Below are 23,000 nucleotides of genomic sequence, written 5' to 3'. Positions count from 1 at the left end.
ATTTAACTAACTCACAAATGAACCAAAAAAAACTAAGAGATGTTGAAAACAAGATGTTAATGCGTTTTACACTGTTATAATGTGTTGAGAACAAGATGTTCGCGCATTTCACACTGTTTTAATGTGTTTCAGGTTTTAAAACTCATTTTTGAGCGAAAGAGGAGTTTTCAGTTCAACACTTGATGCGGTTCATCGCTCTAAGGAGTGAAAGAGGAGCTCAAACGTATGAGCAAAACGCTTTTCTCAGCGTGTGTCACTGAAAAACAGACTTTACTACATTTAACTCACAAATGAACCCAAACACTAAAGAAATGTTGAGAACAAGATGTTTGTGCATTTTACACTGTTTTAATGTGTAAACGCTTTTCTCAGCCTGAATCACTGAAAAACAGACTTTACTGCATTTTACTCACAAATAAACCAAAACACCTAAGAGATGTTGAGAACAAGGTGTTAATGCGTTTACACTGTTATAATGTGTTTCGGGTCTTAAAAATTCATTTTTGGGCGAAAGAGGAGTTTTCAGTTCAAAACAACACTTGATGCGGTTTCTCGCTCTAAGGAGTGAGAGAGGAGCTCAAAAGTATGGGCAAAACGCTTTTCTCAGCCTGAATCACTGAAAAACAGACTTGACTGCATTTAACTCACAAAAGAACCCAAACATGAAATGTTGAGAACAAGATGTTCGTGCATTTTACACTGTTTTAATGTGTTTCGGGTCGTTAAAACACATTTTTGAGCGAAAGAGGAGTTTTCAGTTCAAAACAACACTTGATACAATTTATCGCTTTAAGGAGTGAGAGAGGAGCTCAAAAGTAAGGGCAAAACGCTTTTCTCAGCCTGAATCACTGAAAAACAGGCTTGACTGCATTTAACTCACAAAAGAACCCAAACACTACAGAAATGTTGAGAACAAGATGTTCGTGCATTTTACACTGTTTTAATGTGTTTTAGGTCTTTAAAACTCATTTTTGAGCGAAAGAGGAGTTTTCAGTTTAAAACAACACTTGATGCGGTTCATCGCTCTAAGGAGTGAAAGAGGAGCTCAAACGTATGGGCAAAACGCTTTTCTCAGCGTGTGTCACTGAAAAACAGACTTTACTACATTTAACTCACAAATGAAACCAAACACTAAATAAATGTTGAGAACAAGACGTTCGTTCATTTTACACTGTTTTAATGTGTTTCAGGTCTTTAAAACTCATTTTTGAGCGAAAGAGGAGTTTTCAGTTTAAAACAACACTTGATGCGGTTCATCGCTCTAAGTAGTAAAAGAGGAGCTCAAACGTATATGGGCAAAACGCTTTTTCTCAGCGTAAGGAGTGAGAGAGGAGCTGTCTTTCAAAATATAAACTTTACTGCATTTAACTTACAACTTAACCCAAACACTTAAGAAATGTTAGTGCATTTTACACAGTTATAATGTGTTTTAGGTATTTAAAAATATTTCTGATAGAAACTGAAGTTCTAAGGGCGAAAAAAAAACTCACAAAAACTGGCAATATAAATGGGACACCACTAGATTTCACAATTTCAGTGTTATCCTTTTCAAAAATGTCACACACCACACCCCCTAAAAAACGAAGAACAAAATGACGACCTGGAAACCATACAAAATAACGGCAAACACCTAACAGTAAAATAAGAGCAAACCCATGGACAGAAAAAAGTCTGTTTAGGAGACAAAGCACAAACACAACTTGATCAGCCTAGTAAATAGTTGGCTCCCGGAAGCAATTCTGCATTTACTTTTATATGTTTTAATTTTTCTTGTAGCTGGCTAATTGACAACAAATGCCCTGCATTCTTTAGCATAGGACAGTAGTTGGAAGACAGTAAATTTTGGTATGTGCTCTGCAGCAATGTAGACCTCAGCAATGACTACTCTCGTCACAATGGTGTTGCACTCCAAATCACGATGCTTACAGATTCTGGTGACACTACCTGTTTTCTTGAACGTTTTCAGCACTGCCCGATGTTTGTTCATCACATCTTTTGTAGTCTTCACTTCAGTTTAAATCAATTAATATTTTGATATAACAGAAGTTGTCACAAAGCAGCTTTACAGAGAAAAACAGGTCTTATGAACAGCACCACAAAAACCCTATGTGGTCACATAGTGCCAAGTCATTACATTAAGAGGAAGAAACCTTAGGAGGAACCAAGGCTCAGTCATAGGCTTATCCCCCTCCTGTCAACTCGCTCAGTACAAACAATTAACAAACAAAGAACATAAAAAAAACAACAGTACAGAGAGATAATGTGGAGCTATGGCTAATGTAACAGGTACTAATTTATGAATGTAAAAATGTGATGGGCACATAATAAAGAGATATGGATAATGTAGAAACTGGTACTAATCTATCAATGTGAAAAGGTGATGAGCACATAATTAATGATAAAGAACTAATAAAGAAACTAATATAGATTCTGAGTGTGTTAATGTTGATGAGTGCAGGGTTGTAGAGCAGGAATTGCAACACAGCGAGCAGTGAAGAGCCACGCTGGGCAACATCAGGAACAGGGCATCTTGATACATGTGGAAGAGATAGATAGAGAGAACAGAATGTCTGATATATGGAATTAGTTTTGACTGGATTTATGTAAAACAGAGAATATAAAACATTAACAGAGTGCGGCTAAGACAGTAACATAGATACAGAGGCTCCCTGAAACACTGGCATCCACCCACTCAACAACAACAATAGCATCAGAGCTCAGTTTACCACAATTCCCTATGTCCATGAACCCCTGGCTCTGCAGCCTTATCTAAACATTATTAAAAGTTAAACTAGTAAGTTTATAGTCTAGACTGAAATATTGAGACTCTGAACATATTAAGGAAGATTATTCCAGAGTTTGGGAGCTTTATAAGAGAAAGCTCTTTCTTCTGCAGAGCTCCTCTGAATTTTGGCAACTAATAAGATCTAAGATCTAAATAATCGCAGTGGTTCGTAACTGGAGATGAGATGAGGTCTCAGGATAATCTATGCGGAATTTGACTGGAAGCCAGTGCAGTGCTGATAGGACTGGGCTAATACAGTCAAATTTTATAGTTTTAGTAAGGACCTGAAGCATTTTGAACTAGCTTTATTTAAGTTACTGCTGGAACATGCTGACAGTAGCGCATTACAATAATCTAGGCTTGAGGTAATGAAGGCATGTACTAGATTCTCTTTATTCTTACTCTGTCATCAGGTCTGGCTCACTGTTTATGCGTGTCATTCGCATTACAGTGAAAATTAGCCTCTTGTTAGCACCAGTTACACTGACCATGCATCTCTAATCTTTCTAAAAGGATTGTATGATGTATTGTATCAAAGGTTGAGTTCAGCTCGAGAAGTAGCAGTAGGAAAACACAGCTTTGGTCAGCGGCAAGAAGCAGATCATTTGTTTTTTTTAACTAAAGCTGTCTCAGTACTATGATGAGGCATATATCCGGATTGGAATTTTTCATAGATCTGGTAAGAGCAGGTAAAAGTAAAAGTTCTTGCGCCACAGCTTTTTTTAAAATCTTGGAAATAAGGGTAGTTTTGAAATTTGTCTTCAGTTAGACAATACACTAGGATCATGATTTGGTTTCTTGATCAAAGAAAGAGATATAATTAGCGCTGTTTTAAAGGCTTTGGGTACATGCCAGGGGGTGAGCAATGAGTTCACTATCATTAACAGAGGTTTAATTATATCTGGTAGTACCTGTTTTAGTAATTTTGTGGGAACTGCATCAAGTGTGCAGGTTGTGCTGTTTGATGAAGAGATACTTTTCTCTGGATCACTAACTGCCTGGTTTTAAGTACATTTGGAAATAACACTAAAGAGAGCTCTAGGATTATTTTTATTCATTTCGATGAGGCCAGATATGGTGAGCCGGCTTTATTAAATTCTATATTTGAAACAACTGTCTATCCACGCAGTTTAGTTGATTGATATTTACATTTTAAATTTTGTACTAACTGCTTTAAAGTGCGAGTTCAATCACTGTACTACGGTGCAAGCTTTTTCTGTTTCTCTATTTTATGTTTAAGGGGTGTTACACCATCTAAGGAGAGCGAAAGGTATTTTCTAAACCTTCAGTTAGTTTGTCTAGTTTTACTGCGTCTACAGGAGAGTACATTATAGTTGATGAATCAGGAAGCTTATTGGTAAATTGTTGGGTTGTAAAGGGCGTTATTGAACGTTTCATGGAGTAGCTGGGGACTATACGTATATTATGACTAAGATAGTCATAAGTATTAAATGAAATAAGGTAGTGATCTGAAATTGCTGAGGTTTGAGAAAGAATATTTAGGTTATCTAACACCCAGGGTCACAACTAAATCCAATGTACGATTACAGTAATGAGTAGGTCCTGTTATATTTTGAACAATACAGAGTGAGTCTAAAATTAAATGCCTTTTTTTATTTGGATCATCCAATTTTTCAAAATGAATGTTTAAGTCCCCTACTATAATCACATTATCACTACATACTGCTTAATCTAAGACAAAATCACTAAATTCTGAATAGGGCCCTGGTGGTCTGTAGATATTAATTAAATAAAATGCATTCTTTTTTGTTACTGGATTAATTATACTGATGTAAAGGAGCTCAAAAGAAAAAAAAAGTGAAAAAAACATTATACAAATTTAACTCACACAGCTTCATATGTTTAAATTGTAGTATTGAGATCCATTAGACTTCAAACTAAATTTACAAGACTAACTGTTATGTTTTACATTTTATCTAACACGGAATAAACAAATGTCATTTCCACCACATTTCATTTAACACAAATGAATAAAGAGTGCAATAATTTAAACATCCTAGAATTTTCTAAAACCAATACAACAATAATTCATTTCTGAATTACCTAAAATTAACTGTCCTAAGGATGAAATGCAGTATTACTTTGGGTAGGTCCTTGTAAATAATAAATAATTTGTTTTGTTGCATAAAGTCATCAATAAATTTAAATATAATTTTAATATGAGCTGACTAATTTTTGGTAATTTTGTGAAAAATATGTGTGGTGATGGAAATTACAAGCTGTGATGGAAATGACAAGGTGTTGTGGCAATGACAATGACACATAGAGAAAACGTAGATATATTTATTAGAAAAAACATCAATTATTCAACTTCATTTACAACACCATTACTTTGAGAGTCAATAGAGAGTCTCTCTTCAATGAACACTAAACGTGCGTGCGCCAATTATATAACTGTATTTGAGATTCAATACTGATGAAATCAATCAACTATTAACCTTCATTCTTGAAAATGCAAAAAAATCTTATTTCTAGTTATGAACTATTTTTTGTGTGTGTGTGTGCCATCTTAAAAACTAAGTACATTGTAAATGTATAAAGTATATATAATCTATAGTAAAAGTTTAGGGCATATTAAATCAATTTATTTACTAAAAACAATCTATTTCACTCATATCTATAATCTGAAATGTCATTTCCACCACATGCAGTAATTTCCCCCACAGAGGGAAGTGTGGTGGAAATGACTGTGGTGGAAATGACATTTCTACTCTTTTTTAATAAAAAATGGATGATGGCTTCACTGATTAGCTTTGAATTGTTAAATTTGTGATCTTTTTCAAAACAACAATGGAACTACAGCATGTTTGGAAATGACATACAATTTGCTGATCTCGCAATATATGTATATTTTGTATAAAAAATATATATTTTTATATATTTTATTAATTTCAGTATTCCTTACTACAGATGCATCAACAATTTTCATATAAATTATATTTTTAACCTTTTTTTTCATTGTGGAAGTTTGAAACTCTGGGGGTGAGACAATGAGAAAATAGTGATTTTGCAACTTCCAGATGGATGAAAAGTATTAAAAAATATATTTAAAATGTGGTAAATTTTTGTAAGAGTTTTTTTTATAACCTTTTCCCTACAGAAAGAGGTATTTGTCCAAAATTGCAATTATTTTTAAAAAATATGACCCAGGACTCTAAAAGTGTAAGAATCACCCATATATGGAAAACTGACCAGGGGTGGGACCAGAGATGGGACGCTCCAGGGCTAACTTCAGCTGTTGCCTGAGAATGTCTCTCTTCTATTTAAGGGCACAGACCTCGTCCTGAAGACTTTAGACAAACAACTGGGCTGTTGGATCTGCAGGCTTACAGTTATCAGCTGTCAAATCAGAACAAATTCATGTTATGTGGGTTAACTTTACAGATACATTTAGAAAAGTCACAAGAAACCACCCACCCACAGAACCACCACAGAGCAGATATTATTTGGGTGGTTGGATAATTTCGGAGTTTAATCCACTCATACCAACAAAACATACACTTACACACCACAATACCAGTGTCACTGCTGTACTGAAAGTGACCCACCACCCAAATAAAGGTATTGTGGGGTCCTGAGCATTGAAGAACAGTGTGAAAGAAAGATAATGTCCTCTGTTAAAGGGAAAGTTTTGTGTTGTAAAACAAGGGAGTCAAAGATAAATATTTTCAGAACATTTTACATCTTTAATGTGACCTATAATCTGTACAAACTGAAGAAGTGAAAAATAAATAAAATAATGTTTTTGAAGATGTGTGCACACCCCCAGAGAACTAATACTTTTGAAGCACATTTTAACATTGTGTAACATTTAACACTCAGTATTTTTTGGGTAGGAGCCCTATCAACATGGCACATTTTGACTTATCCATATTTGCCCACTCTTCTTTGCAAAAACACTCGAAAACTGTCAGATTGTGGGGTCATCTCCTGTGTACAGCCCTCTTCAGATCATTCCAAAAGTTTTAAGTGTGGGGACCCTTACTGAGACCTTACTTATCTTGTTAGGGTTATGGCTTGTTCTTACCTTTTCATAATAAAGCAGCAGTTAAATGGAAAGGTGGAGGTCATGATAAGGTGTAGAAGACCAGTAACATTGTCAAGGAGTTGCTCATATGATTACAAGAAAGGCACATCAGAACTGTTTCACTTCGGAAGTGATATCAATATTAATATTATAAAAGAAATCCAATAATTAATCAGCCTATAACTAATCTGAGCATCATTAATAATTTGTAAATTGATCTCAAAAAAGCAGTTGATGCAAGATAGGCCAAGAAAAACACAGATTCTAGTAGAGACCTGTGCAGCTCTGGGGGATTACATAATCAGAGTTTAGGATATCTTTTGTGAAATACTCTATATATGCATGCATTGTAAAAAAAGATTTTTTGACTTTGTAAATTTAATTAAATGTATTTAAGTACAATCTACAAGAATAATCTAGTACAGTCTAGTTATTTAAGAATTTCATATACAATTATATGCACTACTTGGTATTTCTTTGTAATTGTATGTCTTCAAATACATTTGTAAATTTTAGTCTAAATGCCAAAGTATAATGTACAATTTTTTTGTAATTCTTTCTTTTTGTGAGAAGCAAAACTGAAAACTGCAAGTATATAGTCTCTTACAGGATCTACGCATGTGCAGTAAATCCTGTACAAAACTGCAAAGCATTTGTAATTTTATTTTCATCGTAATATACAAGCAAACTTTGTCAGACGCTCTCTTTATTCTATAGAATATCATGTGGTGCGACCATCAAGAAACAACTACTTTGGGACTTTTGTGTTAAAGCAGTCAATGCTCTTTCTACAGTGTTGGTTCATGCAGTTTTCCTATAGGCTCCTGGTTCCAAATATTTGCATATTGGGTGTGGCCTCTCCCTACTTACCATCTTTGTGTTGTCTGTTGCCCAAAGCTACCTTGTCCTTGGCGTGCAGCAATTAAAATATACTTGTTGATTGCCAGGCATCAGGGTTTCTAAGCTGTAAGAGCACATTAACCTGTGTTCCTAGTGGTCACAATATGCTGGCTTTGAGCTACAGAGTTCTCTCTTTACTGGGTCTGCTCTTATACTGCTCTAGTATTATACTGTCAGTATTGGCAGTTAAATAATATACTTAATATGTTGACAATAACCATGGTTAACTTAAAATGATAAGTTATGTGAATATTAATTAAGTTTTATAAACCAGAAAGTGTGTGTTAAAATAAAGTTTTGTTAGTTTGAATTGTTAGTTTATTTGACTAAAAGATCATTTTAAAACTTAAACACTTAGCTAGTTTTAACTCCGTGCTATTTAGTACTATTTAGTAAACCATGAAAGCCATGGGAGAATGTGTCGCTGCATTGTTGTAGTAAAATCTCCTAAGATACACTGAGTAAAATCTAATTGAATATTGAATTGTTGCAAGGTAACATTTCCTGAAAAAATTGTAGTTACGTACACTGATAATTATTACTTCAATATTACTTGAATATATGCTCTTTTAAATTTACTTGCTGTTTTTATGTGGAAAAACGTTCCTAACCTCTTTTTAAGTAAATCATGCTCCCATTTTTTTCAGTGTGGCTGTGTTGATAGAGAAGATCAGAGGACCCATACCTTAATCCACATGGAATGTTTACATTCGATTAACACGTGTACTGTGTTTTGAAGCTTCTGTTTTTAAAGCCAGATTGATTACAAGTGTATTTACAAGCATATTTATTTGCAAGACATAAATATATATTTTTATATTTATATATATTGAAATACCTTGAGATACATCTTCAGTCTTGTCCTCTACACAGGCTAGGGCTACATGTGCTTCCTTTGTTTTGGATTTAGGCCCAGGCATGTTGGCAACAGACATGAGATGCAAACTCTGCCGAAATATAACATCTATTTAGTTTATTAGTTTACTCATAATTAACAGATAAAGCAATTATCTGGTATCAAGCAACATTGTAGTTTCATCAGTTATCATATTATGAAAAAAGCATGACTCTTGGTTTAAGCGTATAGCAGTTGTATGCTAAACAGTAAAAACTGTTTGTTGAATCTCAAAGGATAAGGAGAGGACAGCTGGAAAATTGTGAAGCTGAATTACAATACATTGGTACATAAACCTGCAAAACATAATAAATAAATAAGAGATAAATGTATTACACTAAAAGTGTAAAATATTATTCATTTAATGTTACCTAGATCCACAAGGTTCTGTTGTAGTATGAGGCATTAAGAGGCTACCTAGCTTAAGCTAGCTTGATTAACTAATTAACTAACCTAACTAGCTAACTAACTAGGTTAACTAGCTAACTAACTAACTAACCTCACTAGCTAACTAATTAGGTTAATTAAGTAACTAACTAACCTAACTAGCTAAATAACTGGGTTAATTAACTAACTAAATAACTAACTAGCTAAATAACTGGGTTAATTAACTAACATAACTAGCTAAGTAACTAGTTAAATTAACTAACCTAACTAGCTAACTGACTAGATTAACTAACTTACCTTACTAGCTAATTAACTAGGTTAACTAACTCGCCTTACTAGCTAACTAACCCAATTAATTAACTAACCTAACTGGCTAAGTAACTAGGTAAATTAACTAACCTAACTAGCTAAGTAACTAGGTTAATTAACTAACCCAACTAGCTAACTGACTAGATTAACTAACTCACCTTACTAGCTAATTAACTAGGTTAACTAACTCACCTTACTAACTAACTAACCCAATTAATTAACTAACCAAACTAGCTAAGTAACTAGGTTAACTAACTAACCTAACTAGCGGCCCAGTTAACTAAACTATCTGCATATAGAAAAAAATACCCATTTATGAGATAAAAAGTCATCTCATAATTATGACTTTCTATTTCATAATTATGACTTAGTATCTCATAATTATGACTTTCTATCTCATAAATATGACTTACTATCTCATAATTATGACTTTTTTATCTCATAATTATGACTTACTATCTCATAATTATGACTTAGTATCTCATAATTATGACTTACTATCTCATAATTATGACTTTCTATCTCATAATTATGACTTACTATCTCATAATTATGACTTACTATCCCATAATTATGTCTTAGTTGAGGACGTTTTTTTTTCTTCAGGTGGCGGAAATGGGCTTCCATAGTTATGAGACAGTAGAAGGCACTGTAATAATCAGATGAGTTATTGTGATGTTGAGTGTGGGTACAGTACAGTTATTAGACAGTAGAGGGCGCTGTAATAATCAGGTGAGTTATTGTGATATTGAGTGTGGATACAGTAAAGTTAGAGGACAGTAGAGGGCGCTGTAATAATCAGGTGAGTCATTGTGATATTGAGTGTGGGTACAGTATTGTTATAAGACAGTAGAAGGTGCTGTAAAAACCAGGTGAGTTATATTGAGTGTGGGTACAGTACAGTTATGTATGGAAGCCCATTTCCGCCACCTGAGGAAAAAAAACGTCCTCAACTAAGTCATAATTATGAGATAGAAAAGTCATAATTATGAGATAGTAAGTCATAATTATGAGATAAAAAGTCATAATTATGAGATAGTAAGTCATATTTATGAGATAAAAATCATCTCATAATTATGACTTTCTATCTCATAATTATGACTTAGTATCTCATAATTATGACTTTCTATCTCATAAATATGACTTACTTTCTCATAATTATGACTTTTTTATCTCATAATTATGACTTACTATCTCATAATTATGACTTAGTATCTCATAATTATGACTTACTATCTCATAATTATGACTTTCTATCTCATAATTATGACTTACTATCTCATAATTATGACTTACTATCCCATAATTATGACTTTTCTATCTCATAATTATGACTTAGTTGAAGACGTTTTTTTTTCTTCAGGTGGCGGAAATGGGCTTCCATAGTTATGAGACAGTAGAAGGCACTGTAATAATCAGATGAGTTATTGTGATGTTGAGTGTGGATACAGTAAAGTTAGAGGACAGTAGAGGGCGCTGTAATAATCAGGTGAGTCATTGTGATATTGAGTGTGGGTGCAGTGCAGTTATGAGACAGTAGAAGGCGCTGTAAAAATCAGGTGAGTTATTGTGATACTGAGTGTGGGTGCAGTGCAGTTAAAGGACCGTAGAGGGCGCTATAATAACCAAGTGATTTATTGTAATATTGATTGTGTGTACAGTACAGTAATGAGAAAGTAGAGGGCAATGTGATAATCAGGTGAGTTATTGTGATATATATATAGTATAGGACACAAGCCATCAAAGTGACAGGTTGACCTTTGACCCCGCCCTCACCCGCCCCCCCCCCAAACACCTGTTCAATCAATCAATCAAAGATAATGATTAATAGTGTTTATGTGTAAGAGAATATTTTCCCGCTCTTTTTGAAAATGTATTGCTGATAGTTTCCCATCCTCCCAGCTGTTCAGGCTCCCCATATCCTGACAATTAATCAATCAAGAATAATGATTAATAGTGTTTATGTGTAAGAGAATATTTTCCCGCTCTTTTTGAAAATGTATTGCTGATAGTTTCCCATCCTCCCACCTGTTCAGACCCCCATATTCTGATAATCAATCAATCAAGAATAATGATTAATAGTGTTTATGTGTAAGAGAATATTTTCCTGCTCTTTTGGAAAATGTATTGCTGATAGTTTCCCATCCTCCCACCTGTTCAGACCCCCCATATCCAGATAATCAAACAATCAAGAATAATGATTAATAGTGTGTAAGAGAATATTTTCCCGCATGAGAATACTTTTTCCCACAGCCAAACCTGCTCAGAGGCCCCTCTCTCACACACACACACACACACACACATACAGGCACGTACACGCGCACAGACACACACACACACACAGTCACGGTCCTGCTCACACACCCGCCAGCCCCCCTTAACCAAACATTCAGTCTCTTGAGTTCACACACACACACACACACACACACACACACACAGTGAGACATGTTCAGACACAAAATTATTTTATTTATCCGAGCAATAAGGAATAATTACTTGTAGATACGTGTACATACGTAATATAACCACGCCCTTTATTCAATAAAAGCAGAGAGGTTACGGTACTCTACCAAACATTCAACAGGCGGTGGTGTTTCTAACGTTACACGGGTAAGAGTTTATAAGATATTGTTTAATTCAATTTATATATTTTATAAAACTATATCATTAAATAATTATTGTTTTATTTGATTTATTCCTTAGCAAAAGATCGGAAAACATGGATGCTCTTACAAAGCACCAAGAAAGGAAATCGCAGGGTCTGAAAAGAATCATGTATGGCCGCTATCAGACGGTCGATTCTTTGGATTTCGTTTCCACGATGATATGAAATGCGTCACTCTGTGTATCGGTCCAACAGTAAGATTTGAGGATGCGACCGTTTTGATAACTCTTAATGGAGAGGAATGGCATAGCTTCTCAAGACATTGTTCAGTTTTTAACACCTATCTCATTTACAGAAATTGTTACTGTAAACCGGATTACCATGAGAAATTTAATTTAACATGGACACCCTATATACAAACCGGAACAATGTTGCGTTCATTCAATCTATATCCGTATTTAAATGCCAAATCGTACAATGCCAGACTTACAATTGTTCACGAAGTTACAAGTTTATTAAAACAAAACGATTTTTTTGAACAGGAATGTAAAATTGAATTACAAAATGATGACTTCAACGCAATGCAGACGTACTTTGCAATAATAGACCATATGTTCATTGAGAGCATCGTTGAAAAACATTAAATCTGATACAGAATTTCTGAGCTTCTGAATGCGTTATCATCAGTAAAAACTGAATAGTTTAGAGTGCAGTGTATCTCTGTGTTTGAGTCTGTGTCAGCGGCAAGATTTGTACCACGGCCTGCTGTATTGTGTTTCTGATCTTCCAGGACAGCTGCGTGACCAATTAGTGATTTCTTACTCAAGACTTGCATGCGCTTCTCAATGTATATAAACACGGACTTTTGTTCATACAGACACAAACATTTTCAGAGCTCAAGAATCTCTTTCGTTGGAAGATAATGGAGTCTGGTAAGTTTCCTTTTGGTCTGGATTGATTATATTTATTTTTATTATTATTCATACTAATGTTAATATAGTATGGTTATTTAGAATGTTGCTAGAACGTAATTAGAATGTCAAATATAATACAATGTTTTTAAACCAAATTATATTATAGTAATGTTTCGTTCTATTCTTTTAAAATAGGTAACATTCAGAAATGTTTTTAATGTGAGTAATTTTTATCAAGATGAATTTTTAGAAATAATGTGATAAGTTATGTTTTATACTATTGGTGTAATTTATACTATTGGTGTAATACTGAAAATGATGCTTTTTTAAAAAATATTAATAAATTATTTTATTTAATTATTATTATTATTATTATTATTATTTTTTGTAGAGTTATGTAATAATTCAACATTCAGCAACTATCAATGCAACGAAACACCAGGGGTCAATTATATCGAAAAACCTCCAACTCCATACGGTGAGAAAAATATATATTTTTCTAATTATTGTACATACATTCACACACACATTTTATTTTCTATATTCTCTGTTCTAAGTATGTAATGATTTAATTATTTTAGAACTGACTGCTGAAACAAGAAGCAGCAGTCCCATTGTCATGGTCAGAACAGAATAGCAGACAAGCGCAGATACTGATAAAAACAAAGTATGTTTATTATGATAATAAACAGATATAATCAGGGTCGATACAGAAATAAGGTTGATTACCAGTAGACAGAGCAATGAAGACAAAACCATACCATAAACGAGAGACAGTCCAGAGTTCATACACAAGCAATCCAAAATCAGAGGTAATCCAAGAGGCGGTGGTGAAAGCACAGTCCAGGTCATACACAAACAATCCAATATCAAAGGCAGAGGCAAAAATCGGCGTCGAGAAACAAAAAGCAAGGTCATACACAAGTAAACTGAGACAAGAGATAAGTAACGCTTTGTATGAGGATAACCTACAATACGCGGCGATGAAGTCTGTTTGGCGTGCACCTTTATAGTGCCAGTAATCAGTATTCGGGGCTTCCTGGTGGAAGCAGGTGAGGTGTCACGTGGTCAGGTGAGTGCGTGATGTCAGCGGGTGGTGCATTCTGGGTAGTGTAGTTGTTAACCTGAGAACCTCCGTTAGAGCTGGGTGTGGAAGGGACAGAGGAGCTAACAGCACCAGACGTGACAGTACCTCCCCCCAAGGGAGTCGGAACGGAGCCGGAACGGGGACGACCACGACGACGTCCACCCGACGGGCAGGGAGTACCGGCGGGAGGACCAGGCGTAGCCTCAGAGGTGACGGGCAGGCGGGGGTTGCGAGACTGGGAACCCCTACGCACCGGAGCCGAAGAAGAGAGTGAGCGCTTGGGACGCCCACGGGGTCTAGGAGCAGGCTTACCAGGGTGACGGGCATGAAATTCGGCCAGTAGAGAAGGATCCAGCACGTCACCGGCGGCAACCCAGCAACGCTCCTCAGGGCCGTAACCCTCCCAGTCTATGAGGTACTGGAGCACACCGCCACGCCTGCGTGAATCCAACACCTCTCGAACCGCATAGGTAGACGAATCCTCCCCCTCCACTGCCGCGGGCGGCACGTCATCTGGAACACCCTCAGCAAGCGGACCTGGGACAAGAGGCTTGAGCAGAGAAACATGGAACGAGTTATGCACCCTGTACTGAGCAGGCAACTCAATCTTATAAGTCACCTCGTTAACCTGAGACAACACCTTAAATGGGCCAATATACTTAGGCAGCAGTTTCCTACAGGCCCCCTCAAACCTCAAGTCCCGGGTCGACAACCACACCCTGTCTCCGGGTTGGTATTGGGGGGTGGTACCACGGTGTCTGTCGGACTGCTCCTTATATTTCCGTAAGACCTCCGAGATCTGCTGATGCGTCTCCTCCCACACCTGCTCACTCCGCTTCATCCAGTCGTCAACAGCGGGAATCTCAGTGGACGACGCTGTCCACGGAGCTAACGGAGGCTGATAACCCAGAATGCACTGAAAGGGAGTGAGACCAGACGTGGAGTTAGTTAAGGAGTTTTGAGCTATTTCAGCCCAAATAAGATATTGTGACCACTCAGACGCATGCTTGAAACAATATAACCTTAGAAACTTTCCTAACTCTTGGTTGACTCTCTCACACTGACCATTACTAGTGGGGTGAAACCCAGAAGTGAGACTTACGTGTACACCCAAATGTTCAAAAAATGATTTCCATACCCGAGAAGTAAATTGAGGACCTCTGTCTGACAAAATGTCCTCCGGAACCCCATAATGTCTGAAAATGTGTGTGTATATAGCTTGGGCGGTCTGAAGAGCAGTAGGAAGTGCAGGAAAAGGGATAAACTTAACTCCCCTAGAAAATCTGTCTACAACAGTAAGGACAGTTGTGTAACCTTCAGATTCAGGCAAATCAGTAACAAAGTCTACAGCAATATGTGACCATGGACGTTCAGGCACAGGCAGAGGACATAACTTACCGGCTGGAAGGGTTTTTGGTGTTTTGCATTGTGCGCAGACAGAACATGAAACTACGAACATTTGAACATCAGTTCGCATGGTTTCCCACCAATACCGAGCTGAGATGAGTTGCAATGTACGTGTAACGCCTGGATGACCGGAAGTAAGAGCAGCATGTGCCCAGCCAATAAGTTGATCACGAAATTGTTCAGGTACATAAGTCTTGTGAGGAGGGCAACCCTCCGGAGGTCGTGTGTTAACCAGACTCCGCTGGATAAGATCATCTAGTTCCCATCTAATGGCAGCTACTTTAACTGTGGGTGGCAGAATGTGTTCGGGTTCAGAAACGTGGCATGTGTCATCTGGGGAACTGAAAACACGGGATAAGGCATCAGCTTTAGTATTACGGTTGCCTGGACGAAACGAGATTGAGAAGTTGAAACGTGAGAAAAACAATGACCAACGAGCTTGACGGGGGTTTAAACGTTTAGCTGTACGGAGATACTCTAAGTTCTTGTGATCAGTTAGAACGGTGAATGGATGTGCAGCACCTTCCAGCCAGTGACGCCACTCCTCAAGAGCTAGTTTGACAGCCAGCAGCTCTCTATCCCCTATCCCATAATTACGCTCCGCAGGCGACATTTTCTTTGAGAAAAAGGCTACAGGATGAAGCTTAGGCGGTGAACCACTGCGTTGGGAGAGAACTGCTCCGATGCCGGTATTAGAAGCATCGACTTCTACAACAAAGGGTAAGTCTGGATTAGGATGTTTCAGGATGGGGGCAGAGACAAAAGCGGCTTTCAATTTCTGAAAAGCTTGGTCAGCTTCAGGGGACCACTTCAGAATTTTGGTGGCATTTTTAGTGAGCGCCGTAAGGGGGGCAGCTATGCTACTAAAGTTACGTATGAAACGTCTGTAAAAGTTTGCGAATCCTAAGAAACGTTGAAGATCTTTGATAGACTGGGGAACGGGCCAGCTAGTTACGGCATCTACTTTAGAGTCATCCATCAGAACTCCCTGGGAGCTGATGACATAGCCGAGAAATGCGACTCTTTGAAGGTGGAACTCGCATTTCTCGGCTTTAGCGTAAAGATTGTTTTCTAACAGTCTCTGGAGAACTGAGCGCACGTGCTGCACGTGGGAATCTAAGTCTGAGGAATAGATCAAAATGTCGTCTATAAAAAGTGTCACATATTTGCCAATCATGTCTCTAAAAACATCGTTCATAAACGACTGAAATACTGCGGGTGCGTTAGCGAGACCATAACTCATTACTAGGTACTCGTAGTGGCCATTAGTAGTGGTGAACGCGGTTTTCCATTCGTCCCCCTCCCTAATGCGGATCAAATTGTAAGCGCTACGCAAATCAAGCTTAGTAAAGTAGGTAGCTGAACGCAGTTGTTCAAGGGCACATGGAATGAGGGGTAATGGGTAAGCGAATTTCTTGGTAATGGCATTCAAACCTCTATAATCAATACATGGTCTCAGTCCCCCGTCCTTTTTCTTTACAAAGAAGAATCCAGAACCGACGGGGGACTTTGACGGCCGAATGAAACCCTGCGCCAAAGCTTCAGTAACATAATCACGCATAGCCTTTTCCTCATCGAGCGTAAGGGGGTAGACTCTAGCTTTGGGTAAGGTGGCACCCTCCACTAGGTCAATAGCACAGTCATAGGGACGATGCGGAGGCAATTTAGTAGCGTTATCTTTGCTAAACACTTCCAAAAAATCTGAATACTCAGCGGGTACAACAACGTGATCAGAAACATCAGGACTTTCTACTGAAGTAGACTGAATGATTAAACTATCCAAAGCTAGACAATGTTCATGACAATGAGCAGACCAAACCGTGATATCCCCATCGCGCCAGGAGACAGTGGGATCGTGGGTCTTCAGCCATGGCATGCCCAGGATAACTGGATGCTCGGTGCAGGGAAGCACGAAAAGCGGTAGTTCCTCAAAATGGAGAGCGCTGGCTTGTAGAGTGATGGGCAGAGTCTGCAGGGTAACCGGCTTGGAGCGGACAGTCTTTCCATCAACAGCATGGATGGCTAAAGGACGTAGAAGTTCTCTGGTGGGCACTCCATGCTCCTTAACTAGGTCCTGGCTGATGAAGTTCCCCTCCGACCCGGAATCTACAAGCGCTGGGACAGAGAGCATACCAGTAGGTAACATAATATTTACAGGCAAAGAAAAACATTTAGAGCGAAGTATTGTGTTGTGCTTACGTACCACGTTAGCGCGTGGAGAGCACTCCACGCGCTGTCCCAGGGCTGGAGCTTTCACAGGTCGGGTCAGGAGACCACACTCAGCCTTGAAATGCCCGGCCTCTCCACAATAAAGGCATAGGCGAAGCCGGATTCGACGCTGCCGCTCCTCTGGAGTTAGCCGGGTTTTCTGGATATCCATGGGCTCTGGGGCAGGCAGCGCAGCTTTCTCTGGAGTGGGAGCGCGGGGCAGAGACACAGGAGTGTGTTGAGTGCGAGGACTGGTCTTGGGTCGGCGCGAGAGAAGTTGATCCAACCGGATCGACAGTGAGATGAGCTGATCCAGGGTCAGTGAATCATCTCTGCAGGCTAATTCCCTCTGTACATCTGGGTTAAGTCCGCATCTAAACACGTTGATTAAAGCAGCGTTATTCCACCCACTACCAGCTGCGAGAGTGCGAAACTCCAAAGCGTAGGAAGCCACCGGCTTCTGACCTTGCTTGAGAGCCAGCAAAAGTTCTCCATTAGACTGTCCATAACGCGAATGATCAAAAACTGAGCGGAAAGTAGCCAAAAAGTCAGTGTAACTAGCCCCAGAAAGGTCTTCCCAAATAGCTGTAGCCCACTCGAGTGCCTTACCAGAAAGCCGTGAGATAATAAAACCGATCTTAGCTTTATCGGTTGTAGGCGGTGAATTACTGAAAAACACGGAGCATTGTAAAAGAAAACCGCTGCATTTTTCCGGATCCCCATCAAACAACTCCGGTTTAGAGACAGAAAATCCAGACACAGAAGAGTTAGCGTTAGGCATACTGGGGGCAGCTAACGGGCTAGGGCTAGGCTCAGTTACGCCTCTGAGGTGAGCTAGCAGCTCAGCTAGTTGTTGCTGCTGCGTGGTTTGCTGGCGGGCTAGCTCAGAAACAGCTTGGGTCACACCAGCGAGCGTTTGCTGGTGCTGACCGAGTAGCCTCCCCTGGTTGGCTAAACCAGATCTAATAGCCTCAGTATCTGCTATCTGATTTAGTTCGGCCGCGTATTCTGTCATGGTCAGAACAGAATAGCAGACAAGCGCAGATACTGATAAAAACAAAGTATGTTTATTATGATAATAAACAGATATAATCAGGGTCGATACAGAAATAAGGTTGATTACCAGTAGACAGAGCAATGAAGACAAAACCATACCATAAACGAGAGACAGTCCAGAGTTCATACACAAGCAATCCAAAATCAGAGGTAATCCAAGAGGCGGTGGTGAAAGCACAGTCCAGGTCATACACAAACAATCCAATATCAAAGGCAGAGGCAAAAATCGGCGTCGAGAAACAAAAAGCAAGGTCATACACAAGTAAACTGAGACAAGAGATAAGTAACGCTTTGTATGAGGATAACCTACAATACGCGGCGATGAAGTCTGTTTGGCGTGCACCTTTATAGTGCCAGTAATCAGTATTCGGGGCTTCCTGGTGGAAGCAGGTGAGGTGTCACGTGGTCAGGTGAGTGCGTGATGTCAGCGGGTGGTGCATTCTGGGTAGTGTAGTTGTTAACCTGAGAACCTCCGTTAGAGCTGGGTGTGGAAGGGACAGAGGAGCTAACAGCACCAGACGTGACACCCATTTACATCACTGATACTCCACCCAACAGCTCCACAATTCCAGGTAAGTGAAACATTTTTATCAATATTTAAGTAATACAAAATATATATGTTATTATCTATCATTTATTAAACCTGTGTATTTTCTGTTTGTTTGAACAGGGTTGAACTCCTGCGTATGCCAATAACGGTAATCAATCTCCATACAGTGAGCAGAAGATTTAAATTTTTTTCTAAATATTGTACACATACACACACACACACACACTTCTCCCCTACTCACTCGCAAGCATGATCTGCTCGCACACACACACACATACACACACACACCCCTCCCCTACTCACTCGCAAGCATGATCTGCTCACACACACACACACACACACACACACACACACCCCTCCCCTACTCACTCGCAAGCATGATCTGCTCGCACACACACACATACACACACACACCCCTCCCCTACTCACTCGCAAGCATGATCTGCTCACACACACACACACACACACACACACCCCTCCCCTACTCACTCGCAAGCATGATCTGCTCGCACACACACACACACACACACACTCCCCTCCCCTACTCACTCGCAAGCATGATCTGCTCGCACACACACACATACACACACACACCCCTCCCCTACTCACTCGCAAGCATGATCTGCTCACACACACACACACACACACACAGTATTTTAATCAATAATATTATTTATTTTTAGATGTAATCCTGAACTCTCCATCCTACTCCCCAACAATCCCTAGTAAGAAACTTTTTGTCTCATTATTATATTTTTTAAATATTGTGTGCGTATATAATATTGTAAATTATCTTATTCAATGTTTCAATGAATAGATCGTGAATCTGATCAACAATCCCCTGCGAAAGGTTATCAGTACAGCCATAATGACACGCTTTCCGGTAAATATGTCTTATAATTAAACTTGCACATACGTGTATGTGAAAACACATTAGTGATGAAACGTAATATATTGTTATCTATGTGTGTTTGAGATTCCGATGTTAACGCCAATGATGATCTGAGGGACGATCTACGCGATCTACGCCACCTTCACAAGTCTGTGTCTTTGACGTTCAAGAAACTCATGCGCGTGAAAACACACGGGTCAAGAGTTCAAAGTAAGCATGTTCATGCATTGTGTAAGAAACGTGTGAGCCTTTATATGAATCAATGTACTACCCTACTCAATAAACACCATGTCTAGGAAAAGGTGTGATAATTGTTTTAATGTTGAAGCCAAGAGGTGTAAAATCAGACAGGAATCTGAATATGTCCCCATCACATCCGATCATTTAACTTGTGAATGTGTATCAGATACAGAACTTACACTCAACTTACAGCATGACCATTTCCATCAGTTAAACCAAAGTTTAGATAGACTACGGAATGAATGTAATCCTTCTGTAATAGACGCTGTTAATCGGCTTAACGAAAGTTTAGCTTTAACGCCCGACCTCAATAATGTTACGGAACAGTCTGTAACAACGCCTCAAAATGTAACGCAAGAGTCAAACATAGATTTGTTTCACAATCTAAACCAAAGTTTAGATAGACTTCGGAATGAATGTAATCCATCTCTATTAGACGCTGTTAATCGGCTTAACGAAAGTTTAGCTTTAACGCCCGATCGCAATAATGTTACGGAACTGTTACGGAGTCTGTAACAACGGCTCAAATTGTTGCGCAAGAGCCGATGGTTGATTTGTTTCACAATCTAAACCAAAGTTTAGATAGACTTCGGAATGAAGCGGATAATGAAAATCAACATTCACACACTTTGTCATCTGGGTCTAATCAAGCTTTCAGTGTAACAGTTCACAATAACGAGAATGTACAGGATCAGATAGGATATGGTGTAGAAGGTGAAATACCGCAGGATATACATGTAAACAGGATAGACAGATTCAACACCACAGAAATTAGGCGGCCTCTAAACTTTTCCTCATTGGGAAACGTTGAATCTTTCGATGAATTTTACAACTATGTGATGGAAGTTTTTAACCAAACCGTTGAGGTAGCAAATGGTTATATTGGTCCGAAGGATTCAGTATATGTGGAAATTCAAGGAGATTCGCTCAACGTTTCAGCGAGCGTTGAAGTAATCGACGGAGTCATAAACCCTAATGATATTGTAACAATGATTGAACAAAGCATGCAGAGCAAATTTGAAATTCTTTCCGACGAAACTCTACAAATTGTGATTCGAATTGTACACCCGCCGCGCGGAGGCGCGCGCGTTAAGTTCTCACAAATGTTCAATTCAGAAATTGTTCGGAACAAATTGAAACATCTGTTTGATTTTCAAAATAAAGACAACCTCTGTTTCGCCCTATGTGTTTCCAAACTACTGAATCCAGACCTAAACGATTACCAAGTAGAGCACATTGCAAAACGGTTACAAGCCGATGTAGGGATGTCTGAAAATGACGCCGTTAGCTTTGCCGACATTTCATTGTTTGAAAAGTTACTCAATTGTAAAATCGTAGTGATGTACAGGGATGCTGTCAAAAAAGGGTACTCGTTTTTCCAAAACAGTACGATACCTCACGAAAAAACATTGTTCCTATTCCTGCATGAAAACCATTACTACGGTGTTAAAAACCTTAAGGCTGTGCTGGGTACCGGGTATGTTTGTTCTCACTGCTACGCGGGGTATAACGATGAGAATCATCATAAATGCGAGTACAGATGCAACGTTTGTCAGGATAACGATTGTCCCAAGCTTCCTAAAAATACGGTGCAATGTCAAGACTGTTTGAGGTTATGTAGAACACCGTATTGTTACGAAAAGCACAAGGTCAAAGACGACTCTGGTAAAATTTTGTGTGAAACTAGATTCTACTGTGCACAGTGTAACACCGTGCAGCATGGTAGAAAAGGGTCCAGCAAACACAGTTGTCGCGCAAACCTATGCCGTCAATGCGGTGCTAAAGTAAACCCTGAATTTGAACACGAATGTTTTATAACGCCTCTAGAAAAGGAAAAGAACAACAAAAAGTACATTTTTTACGATTTTAAAACCGGGGGATCAACCCCGACATCATAGCGCAAGGTGGTAAAATATTGTGCTTTGAAGATGTCGAGTTCAGACAGAGATTCATAGACAGTCACTCTTTTCTCCCTATGAAGCTGAGCGCGATTCCCAAGGCTATGGGATTCAAGAATGAAAAAAAGGGTTATTTTCCTCATTTCTGGAACACTCTTGAAAACCAGAATTACATCGGCCCATACCCGGCAGCCAAATATTACGGTGTAGACACCATGATGGATAAAGAGAGACAAGAGTTTTTTGAATGGTACAATACTCTGTCTGGCAAGGTGTTTGACCTCAGAAAAGAGTTGGCCGATTATTGCGTGAATGACGTTCACATTCTCAGAAAGGGGTGTTTAGCATTCAGGGAGCAGATAATGAGCGGTACGGGTGTAGATCCTTTCAAATGCATCACCATAGCCAGCGTCTGTTTGAAAATCTTTAGAACACATTTTCTGACGGACAATACCTTGGCTATACCACCGCATGATGATTATATCAGCAGACAGAAGTCGTTCTCAAACTCTGCTATTCAATGGCTCGAGTACCTCTCAGACAGAGGGAATATTCCGATTCGACACGCTCTCAACGAAGGTGAAGTTCAAATGGGTCAATATTTTTTAGACGGTTATTTTACCGACGGCCACACACAAAATGCTTTCGAGTTCTTAGGATGCTTTTTTCACGGATGTGATAAATGTTTCCCTGCAAACGCGCGTCACCCTCTAAGTAAAATTGGACAAACCTTCGAAGATGTTAAACAACACTCTTTGCAAAAAATTAAGAATTTGCAAAACATCTACAATATGCACGTTACAACAATCTGGGAACACG

General features: G+C 38.8%; 1 long non-coding RNA gene across 2 annotated transcripts; it reads left to right on the top strand.

Moving 5' to 3' along the window:
• Positions 1–19,278: 19,278 nt before the first annotated feature.
• On the top strand, positions 19,279–20,760 carry LOC111192146 (uncharacterized). 2 transcript variants are annotated; one of them, XR_007429540.1, is made up of 4 exons: positions 19,279–19,299; positions 19,835–19,876; positions 19,969–20,034; positions 20,128–20,760. It is a non-coding gene; the product is annotated as an uncharacterized LOC111192146 (long non-coding RNA). The 2 variants fall into 2 exon arrangements; XR_007429539.1 differs by having other exon boundaries at positions 19,284–19,317.
• Positions 20,761–23,000: the final 2,240 nt, after the last annotated feature.

This window comes from Astyanax mexicanus, chromosome 25 (assembly GCF_023375975.1).
Source record: "Astyanax mexicanus isolate ESR-SI-001 chromosome 25, AstMex3_surface, whole genome shotgun sequence".
NCBI lineage: Eukaryota > Metazoa > Chordata > Actinopteri > Characiformes > Acestrorhamphidae > Astyanax > Astyanax mexicanus.
This window is presented reverse-complemented; position numbering and strand designations above follow the sequence as displayed.